Source organism: Sander lucioperca, chromosome 2 (assembly GCF_008315115.2).
Source record: "Sander lucioperca isolate FBNREF2018 chromosome 2, SLUC_FBN_1.2, whole genome shotgun sequence".
Classification (NCBI taxonomy): domain Eukaryota; kingdom Metazoa; phylum Chordata; class Actinopteri; order Perciformes; family Percidae; genus Sander; species Sander lucioperca.
Window position 1 is genome coordinate 29,574,100 of NC_050174.1, and position 14,050 is coordinate 29,588,149.

Consider the following 14,050-nt stretch of genomic DNA (forward strand, 5'->3'; position numbering starts at 1 on the left):
AAAATTTTTTGTATTCCTCCTGAAAGTGACTTTATTTTGTTGTTGGATTGATAGTCTACATCTGGCTTCAGGTTGCACTACAAATTAATTTTACTTGAACAGTGCAGTGTTAAACAATTTTAATAAATAGAGATTTGAACCTTATTGAAATTTGTCTTGTGTAAATTGTTAATAATTGAGCAATAGGAAAATAATCGCTAATTGAAAAAATAATCGCTAATTGACATGGGGATCCGTCAGATAGACATTCATGTTAATCCCTCACCGTCGGATATAGACGAAAGAAAAAACACGCCCCCCTTAACTCAAAATATGTGGCAGTTTTATTATTGGTATTTTTAGCCCTATAACCGCTGTTTTAATCAACATTTATTCACGAGATCTTATCATGGTTTATATGTATTTCGTTATTATTTCGGTCTATTTCGGCCAGGGAAGCTGGATTGCTTTGTTGTTTATTGATATCTTTAAAACTATAACGCTACATCTATCAACATTTATTTAGATGTTATCATGGTATTCATTTCTTTATTTTAATAATATTATTTCGGTCTTATTACCGGTGAAATATTACAGTATGCTGTAAGACAGAACATTACAATATGGGCTGAGTTCGCTGAGTATGCGAAGCCCATATCCCACAGTGCAATGTGGGCATTAATATGAGAGAATCGGATAGCGATCAGCGGGTCTTTAACGACAGTATGACTTCACTGTACATATTTAATCAGTGGTTTTGTCACTAGCAACAACACATTGCTCAGCTTTGTTCCAGTAAGTTATGCACCGTAATACCGTTTAAAAAAATCACCGGAATACTCTGGAAGTGACGTAGTACGTACCCGCTCGGCGGATAAGAAGATAAAAATACATAATATTCGTAATATTGATGTTTTTGTCTAACGTTGTATTTGAGGTAGGGCTGTCAAACGATTAATTTTTTTTTAAGTTTAGTTAATCGCGATTAATCACATATTTTATCACTTGATTAAAATTATATTATTTTGCATTTCAGAACAGTTTTTAAGTACCTATTAACAATCGAAAGCAATTCTTACCAGTGAATCAAATGAATGCAAAGAAAGTTACTTTATGAACTTGATTTTAAGATTTGTAATTATTTATTTACTGTAAACAAAAGACCTAACTAAAAAACTAAAAATCCCTATCCTTACCAGAGTCAATATAGTGTTTAGTAACTCCTAAATAATTTTGATTACTCACTGACGTCCAGTGATCACCGGTTAATGAGACAGCGTTTGCAGCACCTTGCTGCAGTTCCAGTGTGGCGGCTTTCTCCGTGTCATACAGGCTGTCCCCCTTGACGGCAATGAGACGGGTCAGAACATGCCAACCGTAGTACGTCTTTAAGACCCGAGTCATCTACGATGCTGACAGGTCTGCAGTTAGTTGCTACCCATTTCGCAAGAGCTGTAGTAATTTTTTTGGATTTGGTTTCATCCATAGGTCGGCAATTAGCACTCTCTCCAAAATAGTGCTTTGCCTGAGTGGGTAGCATGCTAGCGGCTAGCATCAACGTTAACTGTACTACTATGCTTAGCTCGTAGGTGGTAGCTCAAGCTTGACGTGCTTCAGTGATATTTTAATTCAGCTTTACACAATGTGCATATGGCTTTCGACTTGTCTACGAACCGTCCGGGAGTTTTGGAAAATAAAAAGCACCATTCAGAGTTGTGTTGCTGCTGTCTTTCTCCATCATGCCTGCAGTCTGCAGCAGGAGGAAGTTTGGCAGCTTGATGATAATTAAAGGTGCTGCAAAGGGTCAAAATAGTAGCCTGTTAGAAACGACGCAAAGCCAAGTGAAATGTAAAATAAATTAATAATAGCCGGCATGCGATTAAAAAAAAATGTACGCGTTATGCTCGGCCCTTAATTGCATCGCGATTGACGCGTTAATGCTGACAGCCCTAATTTGAGGATTTAAACAACAAAGATAACAATAATAATAAAATACAGTTTCATGTATTTGTCTCATGTACTGTTTGCTCGGTCAGCCGGCCGGTGGCGGCAATCTGAAATGGAATGAAGCCCATTCACGGCAGACAGCCAAAAAACAGGAGTCGAACATGTCCGCCCACCCACCCTGGAAGTATAGACCTCAACAGTCCCGCCCCTTGTCCGAGAGACCTTGGGTTCCGGAAGTAAAATTCCCATTCATTTTTCCCATAGACGTCTGGAAAAATCCGTATATAAAAAGTTTTAGACCATGCCTTAGGCTAACCAGATGGGACGTGACTCATAAACATACAACGTATCATTTCGAGTGAAAAAACGAACAGAAAATTCAAAAAAAGTCAAAGGTACAACACTGTGTACATATCGTCATCTCAGAGCGAAGGAACTACTCATCCCATAAACAACCGCGCACCACTGAACAAAGGAAGCTAACGTTAGTTTAGCTAACAGCTAATTCGGCTAACCGCTAGCTGAGACAGCATGTAATAACTTTGAAAGACCCTCAAAATAAAACCTGAAAATAACCGTTAACATATATAACGTCTTATGTAGCCAGCTTTACCCAGTGTTAAGTTTGAGTTAACGTTATTTTAAACTGGATCAAGCTGTCAGCTAGCGGTTAGCCGAATTAGCTGTTAGCTAAACTAACGTTAGCTTCCTGGTGGAGGCTAACGTCAGAAGCGTGGAACTGATCGTGATTCGTGCAGTGTCGTAAATCCTCGTGACGGATCGTACAGGCAGCTACCCCTCCCCCCCTCATCACCAGCATGAGTTCCACCAATCAGAGGCATCACTGTGGGATTGTGGGATTGTTCAGGATTGTGGGTAATGAAGTACTTATCCAAGACATCGCGAATAAAAGACATTTATCTCTAAACAAGGTTAGTGCCCCATGATTTTTGGCGTTTATATGAGCATATACAATCGCTTAGTCATGTCGGCAAGCTGGTTTTAAGTCTACCATCGACGGTTACGATTTTATGGCTTATACTGCAACTGTCAATGGAGAAATTGCATTGTATTTTTACTTCCGGAACCCGCTTTGGGCGGGACTGTTGCGCTCTATACTGGCTTTGTAACAGGTTCTGGGGCGCGTCTCTAGTGGGAGTTTTTAAATATATTGGTATATTTCTCATAAGTAGAAGTTGGCAGTGTATAATTTTGGATACACCCTGGGTTTGTTTTGGATGGGGAACACACTGGTGTCATCAGATTTTAAAAATGTAATCGTTAAATAGGTCAAAATAGCTTATTACCATATTTGACAGTGCTTACAGTGGGTAAACTTTGGTGACCATATCTACTTGACAGCTAAGGTCCAGAGCTTTCTATAACAGCTGGTCCTATGTGTAGCACCTTCTGTTGCTAAATGACAAGCCTTCAAACATGTACTGGGTTCAAGGTTCAGAGGTCAATATTTCAAAGCAGGAGTAATGTATCCTCTTCAGACTGACATATGATACTGTCGAGGTTGAGACCTTTCCAACTATGTGTTTGTTTTAGTCCTACGACAACATTTTAATTTTTACATAGCATGGAGACCACTTTGCAGGCGATAGCCTCTATTATTGTCCCCAGAGGGATATCTGCCTTGAGTTCAAATGCTTCACACATAACACTTGACATATTGTTTTATCATACAGCTGACTTACAATAAAAAAACAACATAAACAAAGTGATATGTAGCCAGACTGAAGCACATCACACAGCCACAATCTATTGCTCATCTTTCACAAACCGTGACAAGAACAACACAACACAACCCTATATGCATTATATCATGAATCTATTGCACAGCCCCTGCAGCCTCAAGCAACATTATTTAAAGTTTTAATTGAGATAGGTCCAAATTAGGCCTATAGTTTAGAAATGAGCTCATACTTGGCATGAAGAATTAAGATAGATCAGACCATATTCTCTGTGCTTGCCTGGAGAGACTAGTTTCTATTCCTCTCCCCAACCTTCATGACAGTCACCTGACAAGCAAGCTTTAAATGAGATGTTTTTAGATATCGCCATGCTTTCTGACATATGAATGAGGACGCTGCACCGAACAGATGCACTTTCATACGAAACTCGCTGGGCGGTGAGTTCAAGTCTCCTTGCTTCCACCAAAGAAAGCGCAGGTAGTTGCGATCAGCTTCGTCCACATGAAACTGATGGAACATCTTCTGAATGTCGCACATCAAAGCAACGGGGTGTTGTCGGAAACGGATGAGAACTCCGCTTAAGTTGTTCAACATGTCAGGACAAGAGAGGAGATGATCATTCAAGCTGGTTCCTTTGTATCTAGTTGAGCAATCAAACGCTACACAAAGTTTATCCGGCTTCTTTGCATGATGCACGCCATGATGGGGAATGTACCATCTCTCACCTTCACTCCCACCATCTTTGACCTGCTCAGCATCTCCCGTTCCAATGACCTCCTCCATGAACTCAACATAATGGTCCATATACCTTTCATCCCGTTACAATTTCCTTTTAAGGTGATGGAGGCGTGTCATGGCTGAGTCTTTGTTGTCAGGCAAGCTGGGTCTGGTTTTGAAGGGCAGAGGCATTTCATAATGGCCATGTATATTTTCCTTATGCCCTCATCCAGTATGTTGAGGAATGTGATGTCATCTTGTGACAGTTTTGCTGTCGTCACTGCCATCTTTGAAGTCAGACTCTAAAATGCGGATGACATCTGTAGGAGTTACTGGAGGTAGCTCTTTAACTGTGATTCTGTGACACAGATGTCGTGTGCTCAACTCAACATGGGTTTGTAACGAGCGCCCTACAATACTCCATCCTAAATCCATCCTTACAGCATAGGGTTCCTCATCTCCTCCTAGAAGGACTTGCCTTGGTGCCATAGCTCTTGAGCAGTTGTAGCCGATCAAAAGGCCTACTACACAGTCCTTCAGTGGTTTCTTTCACTATTTCTGCTAGATGACTCCATCGTTTAGCCATCTCACAAGTGGGAATGTCAGAGCGGTTAACAGGTATACAGTCTTTTGTGTAGGCGACCGGAAGATTGACTTGAATTGCGGAACTGTATCCTCTAACACGAAGGCCAGAAACACTCTCGCTTGTGAGAACTGTATCCTTACCACTCATAGTCGTCAACTTCAGTTTCACAGGATACTTGTCAGCATTAAGACCATCACTCACTTCCTGGTCAGTTAATGTAGTATCGCTTTGGGTGTCGAGTAGCGCATAGACAAGTTTCTCAGCAGTTGGATCATTTTTAGATGAAACCCAGACTGGTATCACCATGGATGTGTTGGATGAGCCTTCGCCTGCTACACTGAGCGACGTTGCAGCAGCACCTTGATTTGTCTCTGGTTCTGATGTAGACATTTCCCTTTTATAGTTGTCATCATGGAGGGCTGTAGGATGCTTTCTCTTACAGTGGTCACAGAAGTGACGATGACAGCATTCTCTCACGCTGTGGCCGGGTTTCAGGCATCCATAGCAGAGTTTATTCTCTTTTATGTAGTTATGTCGCTCAACCAACACCATCTCAGTGAATTTGGAGCATGTGTGAAGCTGGTGTCTACTATCTTGACAAAGGATACATGGAGTCTTAACCTTCCTCTGTTCTGACTTGTGGTTGTCAGTGACTGAGTGGTCAGAATGCTGGCCTTGTTTTTCTTCATTTCTCTGAGGTTTCTCTTCTCAGTGCTAGTGTCTAGTGGACGAAGAGCATGAAAGGACGTAATTGGATTGCAGGCAATCTCAGCTTCAGTTGACGTGAATCTAGCAAACTCCTTGAAACTTGGTAGTTCTTGGTTTTCGTTTAGGCTTTGTGTGACTTGTCGGTTCATTTAATATGTCATTTAATATGTTGAGACCCTTAACATGAGGCATGGCATCTTGACAGGCATTCAGAAAATCTGAGAAGCGTCTGAGTCCTTCGGCATCCTTTGATGAAATTCTTGGCCAGTTGATGAACTTCTCTCTGAAGGCTCTCTGGATGGCGAATGGCTGGCCAAAGCGATGATTTAGCTTGTTCCAGGCGTCTTGGTAGGCTTCATTGTCATTTCAGTAGAAGGTGCCATCTAAAACCTGGCGTGCTGGGCCACCAACATATTTTTTCAGGTAGTATAGTTTTTCAGCTGGTGTGATTACCCTTTGGTCAATGAGTGAGGTAAATGCTGCCTTCCATTTAGGGATTTGTATGGGATCGCCATTGAAGACAAATGGCTCAGGTACAGGAAGCCTATTTAAGGCTATATTGTCTTGAAAGATCTGAGCGAGAGAAGGAATGTCTGTATGACAGGGCGATGCAACTTGAGAGAGGGGCACTGCAGTTACAGGCACATTCTTTGCTTCCATGTTCCTTTCCCTTTTGACATAATTAGCATCTTTGCGTTCTGTCTCCTTCTCATAGATCTTCAACTTGACTTGAGCTGCCCATATCTCTTTCTCTGCCTGCAATCGCTCCAACTCATGCCTTTGTACCTCTAGAGCCTTACGTTGTTGTTCCTCTAACTCTTATCAATTCCTTTTGCCTTTCTTCCTCTAGCAGCATCTGATAATTTGCTTCTTTTACTGCTAGTTCAGCTGCTGCATCTGCACATTTTGCTGTCATGGCCGAAGATATAGAGTAGTGGTCGGACTGGCCGTGGCTAATCAAAGAAGCAGCGCATCCATAGACAGACTTTGCATGGTCATGGCGGAGCAGTTCATGAAGGCGGTGTCTTTCCTTCTGCTCATTAAACTCGCCTTCATCGTCTATAGCTCTGTTGTAGGCAATGTTGGTGATTTCTGTGGTCACCGATTCACACGTATCAACTCTTCTTCTTATGTCGGTGGAGGGTGTGTGAGATTTTGAATTTCATAATAGATATTCATTATGTCTTCTTTATCTTTCTTAAGTTCTTCAATAAGAGGCCAGAGCTGGCTCCCTGGCATATAAGTCTTTAGTTGATCTCTCGTCTTGCGAGTGTGGAGCTTCCATTGCTCATACATGGCGAGCAGCCTTTTCTCTCCTTTCTTGGCCTCTTCATATTGAAGCGCACGCATTTTCTCTGTAGGATTGCATGTGCGTTCAGAGCGTCTAGGACCTTCAAGAGCGTTATCATCCTTATTAAGCTTGCCTTGGAGATCAGTTAGACTTTGTTGTTTAACTTCATTAATTTCCTTCAGACATAGTCTCTCTGATGTGTCTACCACCATGTGGGCCTCACTCTGTAAGTCTTGGACTTCATACTGATAACCAGCAATCTGCTCCTTTCCCTCCCTCTCATTACCTGACTCTGACATTATTAACCAAAATTTTTAAACTCTAAAGTCAGAAGAAGACCCCTTAGCAGATATGATCAAAGCCTTGTAATGAACAGCATAAACATAGAATATCAGAACATCAGTTTAAAATAGCTAGCACATATGCATTTACATATAGACAATCAAATAACTGTAAATGTCAATGGAAATACCTCAATGAACACAGTTAACAAAGTGGATAAATGTATTAATACACTTTCCTTAGAGTCAATTACTAATGTTGTCAGCTCCGGTTTTCTCGTGCACTGATTTGCTAGTCAAGGGCTAGCACTCCACCAATCAGATTGGTCATTGAGTCCGACTGCCCACTGGCCAATTCAACAAGTCATATCGGCCAAAATGAACGCTGACGGCTCCTCCGACTGACGACAGCACGGAACACACCGAACAGACTCGAGTCACCGACCTTGCCAGACTGTCCGACGGCCGATAATCGGGGTGGTGTGTCAGCGCCTTTAAGGAGATGGCCACCATGGTGAGCCTAGCTGATGGGGACACATCTTCGGTCACACTGGAGACCAATGTGGCTGTGCACTTGGATGATGAGCTGGAAGTACTGCAACAGGAGGAAGTGGAGGCATATGAGACACAGGACTACCTGGTTCAGGACTGTGAGGATAAGAAGAACGGAGTGCGTGCCTTTTTCTGTGGTTTCTGGGAGATGATGATATGTTGCTTTTGTGTTTCCACAATAAATCACAACACTCCCTTTGCAATAATATTGTTAAATACATTCAAAAAAACTATTCATTTTAAGTCATTAACCATTCTCTCTGTAGTTATTGGTTATGTACTGTTTTTGCATAGGTGTCAATTTTGAGTAATAATCCATTCAACATGCCTCATGAATGCACATGAAAACAAGTTAAATGTTACACAAATGGACATTGGTGTCCAAATAAATTCCCTAATTTTCAACATGAATTTCAAAAACCTCAATATACATGAAACATATATACAGTTGGTTTTATTCAGGTAGCATCTTTTAAAATAATTTACTACTATTTGTCAGTCAGCATTTCATTCCCTATGCAATTAAAAATTCAGCTTACTGTACTGGACAGTAGATATATTCATGTTTCATATCTTTAATACATTATAGCTCTGTATTTTAGTCAGCTTAGTCAGCAACACTTCTCTGGTTCGAATGGCCTACATTGCCACAATGTTTGGATTATACAAGACTTCCCACTATTTGTGTGTGTGTCTGGGTAGGTTCACAGGTTGGGATCTTCTATTACAGGTTAGAGTCAGTCTCAGGGGCGTTTCTAGGACTTGAGGACGTCCGGGCTTAGCCCAGACCCATTAAATAAACTGAATGCAGTGCACGCAGAGCAGATCACAAAAACGCCATTTGGCTTGCCCAGTTTGTTAATAGCCAGTGTATGTTCATTTCAGCTGCCCAGTTTGTAGATGTTAGTTAGATGGCACACACATTTGGCCTAATCACCACTGGCCTGGCAAGTCAAAGGCAAAGGTTATTTGTGGGGCCACATATGATGCAGGGGGCTGGGGGTCCTTCCCCAGAAAATTTTGAGCATGGGGAATTTTTATGCACCAAGTAAACAAGCTTCTGCAGAATGGCGAGAGGCTCTATGGCGACTGTAAAGAGCAGGGGGGATAACGGGCATCCCTGTCTCGTACCCCTAAAGAGAGGGAAATAGTCAGAATGGTTGTTATTAGTTCTGACAGAGGCAAGTGGGTGGGTGTACAATCATTTCTCCCAGGCTATGAACTTCTCACCAAAGCCGAAACTTTCTAACGTACAGAAAAGATAGCCCCACTCCATTCTATTGAAAGCCTTCTCGGCATCTAAGGAAATTACGATTTCTGAGATTTTTGAGCTGGAGGGGTTGTACAGAACATTAAATAAACGTCTAACATTAGAAAAAGAAAATCTATTTTAAAGCCTGTCTGATCAGGGGAGATTACAGAAGGCAGGATCGTTTCAAAACGCATAGCCAGTAGCTTAGATAAGATTTTATAATCAACATTAGGTAACAAAAAACATTATGAAAGAGGACTTCCGGAACATGTGAGGACGCTTCCTTACTGAGCTCCTCACCTGAACTGCTAAAATTACCAACTCAACCTATCTCTCGCCAAAGTTTTATGACGACCTAATGCTCCTGAACAACGCAATGACACATTTTTGGCTGCTTTGGACGGTGAGCAAGAAAAATGAGCAGGAAAAATAACAAAGAGACTAGCGCAGGCTCGTTAGCTACCATTAGCTCCCTTGCTAACAAACAGAGCGCGCAGTTCGGGGAGTTGGCTAACCTCTGTGCTATCGAGAAACTGAAGGAAGAGCAACTTGCTAAGATTGAGGAAAAGGCAGAGAGTCAAAATGCCAGGATTGACCAGCTAAGACGAGACTTGGAACAGGCTACTGAAGCGGCAAAAGCCGACAGCACACCGCTGGGAAAGCAGGTAGCTTCGCTGGTGTTGGGACCAGCAGTAGTGTTAAACCTGGTTTTAACCAAAAAAGATCACAGAGCATCTGCCTCTGAGAGACATGTAGTTTCCTGAACAAAGGAATCTGGGCCTACACGTAAATTCCCAAGCCTTTTCACTTCACACTTCCATGTGACGAGTCCGAAACCACGAGGAGACGTTTCACAATGGCCGGAAGTCTAAAAGAACTCTGAATTCCGATTGGACAGCCGACCCTGAACGCCTCAGGGGGGCGCAACCGGTGCTTCGAAACTTGCGAAATTTGCAATTAGCCATGAATTTTCGTAAAACGGCCCCTTTACATAGTTGATTTCTCGCATAAAAAAGTCTCAGAAGTGAATTGAATATTATAATTAATATTAAATAGCGGACCTCTGGAGATCTTCGTGACCTAAATAGATTCAGAAGACTAAGCTGACCTCAGGTCAGTGGTGTAGCCTATGCAAAGTGACAAAGACTAGGAGTTGAGGAGTTGACGTCAACTTTTAGCTTTGTTGAGATTCGCCCGTTTTCAGCAGCAGTTTCAAATTGTGAGATTTGCAGAGGAAATGGGTGTCAATGGGATTTTGAGGTTCTATGTATGTCCTATTTACCCTCCAAACTGTCGTTTTTCAACTATGACAAGGTCAAATCAGTTTTGTATGGAAGCCTATTTCTGCCAGTGAAAAATAAAAAAACTGATGAAAACCTTGTCTTGATAATAAAAATATATCCTTGGTAAGTCGAAATTATGAGATAAAAAGTCATAATTATGTAATAATTTAATAAATATTTCTTCATTTTAGATTGATGCCAGTGTCATACACCTCATGAGAGATGACCAGCTAAAAGAGTATCTTCCATCCTATGGTGATCGACTGGCTGTTTTTGGATACTGCAGACGGCAGGAAAAAGAACCTTGCAGTCGCAAGTCAAAGATCTTTGAGCGACTCAGAGGAAAGCTCTCGAGAAACAAATGTGATCATATCCCCGAGAGAGAGCGTACAACTCCTCCAAAGAATGCTCAAAAGAATCAGAGAAAAATTGCGATGGGATGGATGCATTTCAGAGAACAGGAATTTGTGCAGGTACGCACCAAAAAGGGTGGGGGAACCAGAAAAGAGTGTGTCCCGAAGGACAGTAAAAAACAGAACTTGATTGAAAAAACTGTGCAGTAGTTTTTTCCAGGTGGAAAAAATGCGGAGGGAAGCCTTACTGATTTTGACATTGATTTAACTGACTTTCAGCAGAACTCATTAGAGGATAGTGTCACAGTCGGGGAACTGTATGAAAAGACGAAGTTACCTCTCTTACGTTTCTATTTAACAACTAAGAAGAGAGACACTGACAGTGAAATACATCTGGAGGAAGAGAATAGTGATGCAACGGCACAAGAAGGTGAAAAGACACATGACGGACCTGATATCTACCGCCACTTTCCACACACTTCTGCAACCGACACATTGGAGATAAATACTTCAGATGTCATTGTGTTTCACTTCTTTACACCACAGTCGACCCAACTGATGCATCTAGTTTGCCAGAACATGACACATTATTTCATGTAAATACTTTAGAGGATAGTGGCATTGTGACTTTCCACACAGAAAGCATTTCTGGGATGGAGTACTCCAGTCTTGATAATACCTTGCCTTTGTCTCAGGAACTGTCTTTTGAACACCCCTTGCCTCCTTCCATGGATTTGTTGCAGGAACAAGCCAGCCCGAGAAAAGGAGTGAAGAAAATGATTGTTGTTCATCGTGGACAGATTCTTAGAGAACTTATTCAAGTGTTTTCCGAGGAAAGCATCACGGAGGACAACATTTACTTTCAAGTTATTCTTCCCGATGGAAAGCTTGAAAAGGCTGTGGATGATGGAGGTGTTTTGAGGGATGTACTGTCCGAATTTTGGAATGACTTTTATGAGCAGTGCACGATGGGATATGGATTCAAAGTGCCATACCTACGTCATGATTTTGGGAAACAAGAATGGGAAAGTGTAGGTCGAATAATCACACTTGGTTGGCAAAAAGAGAACTACCTTCCTGTAAAACTGGCACCTGTACTTCTGGAGCAAGCTCTTTTGGGATTTGTTGAGAGTGATCTTGTGGACAGCTTTTTCAAGTATGTATCAGAGTCTGAGCAAGACATCTTTGAATCTTGTCGTTCAGATTTTGAAGTTGTTGACCAAGAAGAATTGTTGGAAATCATGGATAACCACAACTGCCAGAGGCTTCCAACAGCAAAAAACATTGAGCAAATCTTGAAGGAGCTTGCTCACCAAAAACTGATTCAAGAGCCCGCTTTTGTGATTGAACAGTGGAGCAACACGCTTGCACCTGTTAGATCAGAGCTGAAAAGGATTGCAGCAGTCTATGAAGAGCTACAACCAACATCACGAAAGATCATAAGATCAATTACTTACCCCAGTACCCAGAATGCCCAGGAGAAACAAATTATCAAGTATGTAAGTACATACCTTAGAGAGTCAGACACTCAGCACCTCTCCTCTTTCCTCAGATTTTGCACTGGATCAGACATTTTTACAGGAAAGAGCATCACTGTCAGCTTCACACAAGTTCAGGGATTTCAGAGAAGACCTGTTGCTCATACATGTGGCTGTTACCTGGAGTTGCCAGTCAGTTATGACAACTACCCAGATTTTCGACATGAAATTAACAAAGTCTTAGAAAGCAATGTGTGGGTAATGGACATTGTCTAAAATGCAAAGACTTCAGCCAACAGAAACTGGACTGCCATCAGAGGTCGATGTTTAGGCTTTGTAGGTTTTTCAGATTTTTGGCTTACTGTGTGATGGAAGTATGCTACATTGTTTGACCTTACTGAGTGCCACAGCTTTAACATGCTGATATTTCTCTGCTGCTTTTTGTCAGTTTTGTTTTGTAAGTGGTATGTTTAAGGAAATCATTTAAAGTGCTCATATTATGCTACTTTCCAGGTTCATAATTGTATTTAGATGTTGTACCAGAATATGTTTATGTGGTTTAATTTCAGAAAACACCATATATTTGTTGTACTGCACATTGCTGCAGCTCCTCTTTTCACCCTGTGTGTTGAGCTCTCTGTTTTAGCTACAGAGTGAGACATCTCACTGCTGTAACATCATTTTTTCACATGTGCAGTAAGTACTGCTAGCCAGTCAGAAGCAGAGTATGAGGGCGTGCCCTGACAGTACCTAGGTAAGGACTACTAGCCAGTCAGTAGCAGAGTATGAGGGCGTGCCATGCTAGCAGCTAGGCGAGCATTACAACGTGTGTTACAAAGTGACCACGTTTGTCTCTGAAGTAAAGGCTGGACTACAATAGAGCAGTTTGAAGCAGTTGGTGAACAGTGTTTTCTGTTGGAGATGGTAAGTCCCTTTGGGGGGGACTTTGGGCTTTTTAAACCTATAACGTTCACAAAAAAGATATATAACACAATAAAGGAAAGAGAAAAAGCCAAAAAGCATAGTATGAGCACTTTAGGATTGATGATTTATATTGCTAGACTTCACCGATAGGCCTGAGGTTAAATTAGTTATTTTAGACAGCTTACTGTTATTGTTATTAAATGCATGCCATGTATTGATTAATTTGGGCTTTGAGAGAAAAATGGAGGAAACTGTCAGTGTTATATTTGATACATTTAACTTTTTACAACTTGTTTTCAAATTTACAAAAACACAGAACAACCAGCCCCACTGTTCTTTTTGAGAAAACACCATTAAACATCAGGTTCACTTTATAATTTCTGTCGATATAAGTGAGCTGCACAGAAGGGTTCCAACATTTCGCTGTTGCAAATAAACTAAGGCTGCTCACTTATATTGTTTCCATATTTATAACAGGGTATGCCATTAACTATGCAACTACAATTTTCTTGATGAAGATAACTTCAGAAATCTTTATTTGAGCACTTATTTCATTTCACCCACAATATCTTCATTTAAAATTATTTTTTGTTCATAAAAAACAAGTAGGTAATTGTCACATTATTGGTCTTATCTTGTTACAGTGTATGTATTTTATTTAAATTTTACACTGCAAGCACTATTTTACTTTATTCAGGTGCTCTTCTTGTTACCAAAAGACAACTGGACATGTTCAACCATTCCATAAGCCAATACATGGGTTACTATTATAGGCTTAGATTAAATTGCAGTTAAAATGAAATCATATGCAGTTTTGCATGATGTGATTGTTTAAATATGTGAATAAAAAAATTCAGTTAATACATGTGTGGATCTTGCATTTTTAATCCGTTCTTACAAATAGTGTAAGGACAAACAAATTAATTTGTTGTGTGTACATATATTCTGTTAGAAAGAATTGAAAATATTTAGTACATCTTTGATGTGTGAAATAGCTAC

General features: G+C 40.9%; 1 long non-coding RNA gene across 1 annotated transcript; it reads left to right on the plus strand.

Moving 5' to 3' along the window:
• Nucleotides 1-526: 526 nt before the first annotated feature.
• LOC118493965 lies at nucleotides 527-10,337 on the plus strand. The gene is made up of 3 exons (XR_004896020.1): nucleotides 527-611; nucleotides 8,492-8,501; nucleotides 10,328-10,337. It is a non-coding gene; the product is annotated as an uncharacterized LOC118493965 (long non-coding RNA).
• The last annotated feature ends 3,713 nt before the right edge of the window (nucleotides 10,338-14,050 follow it).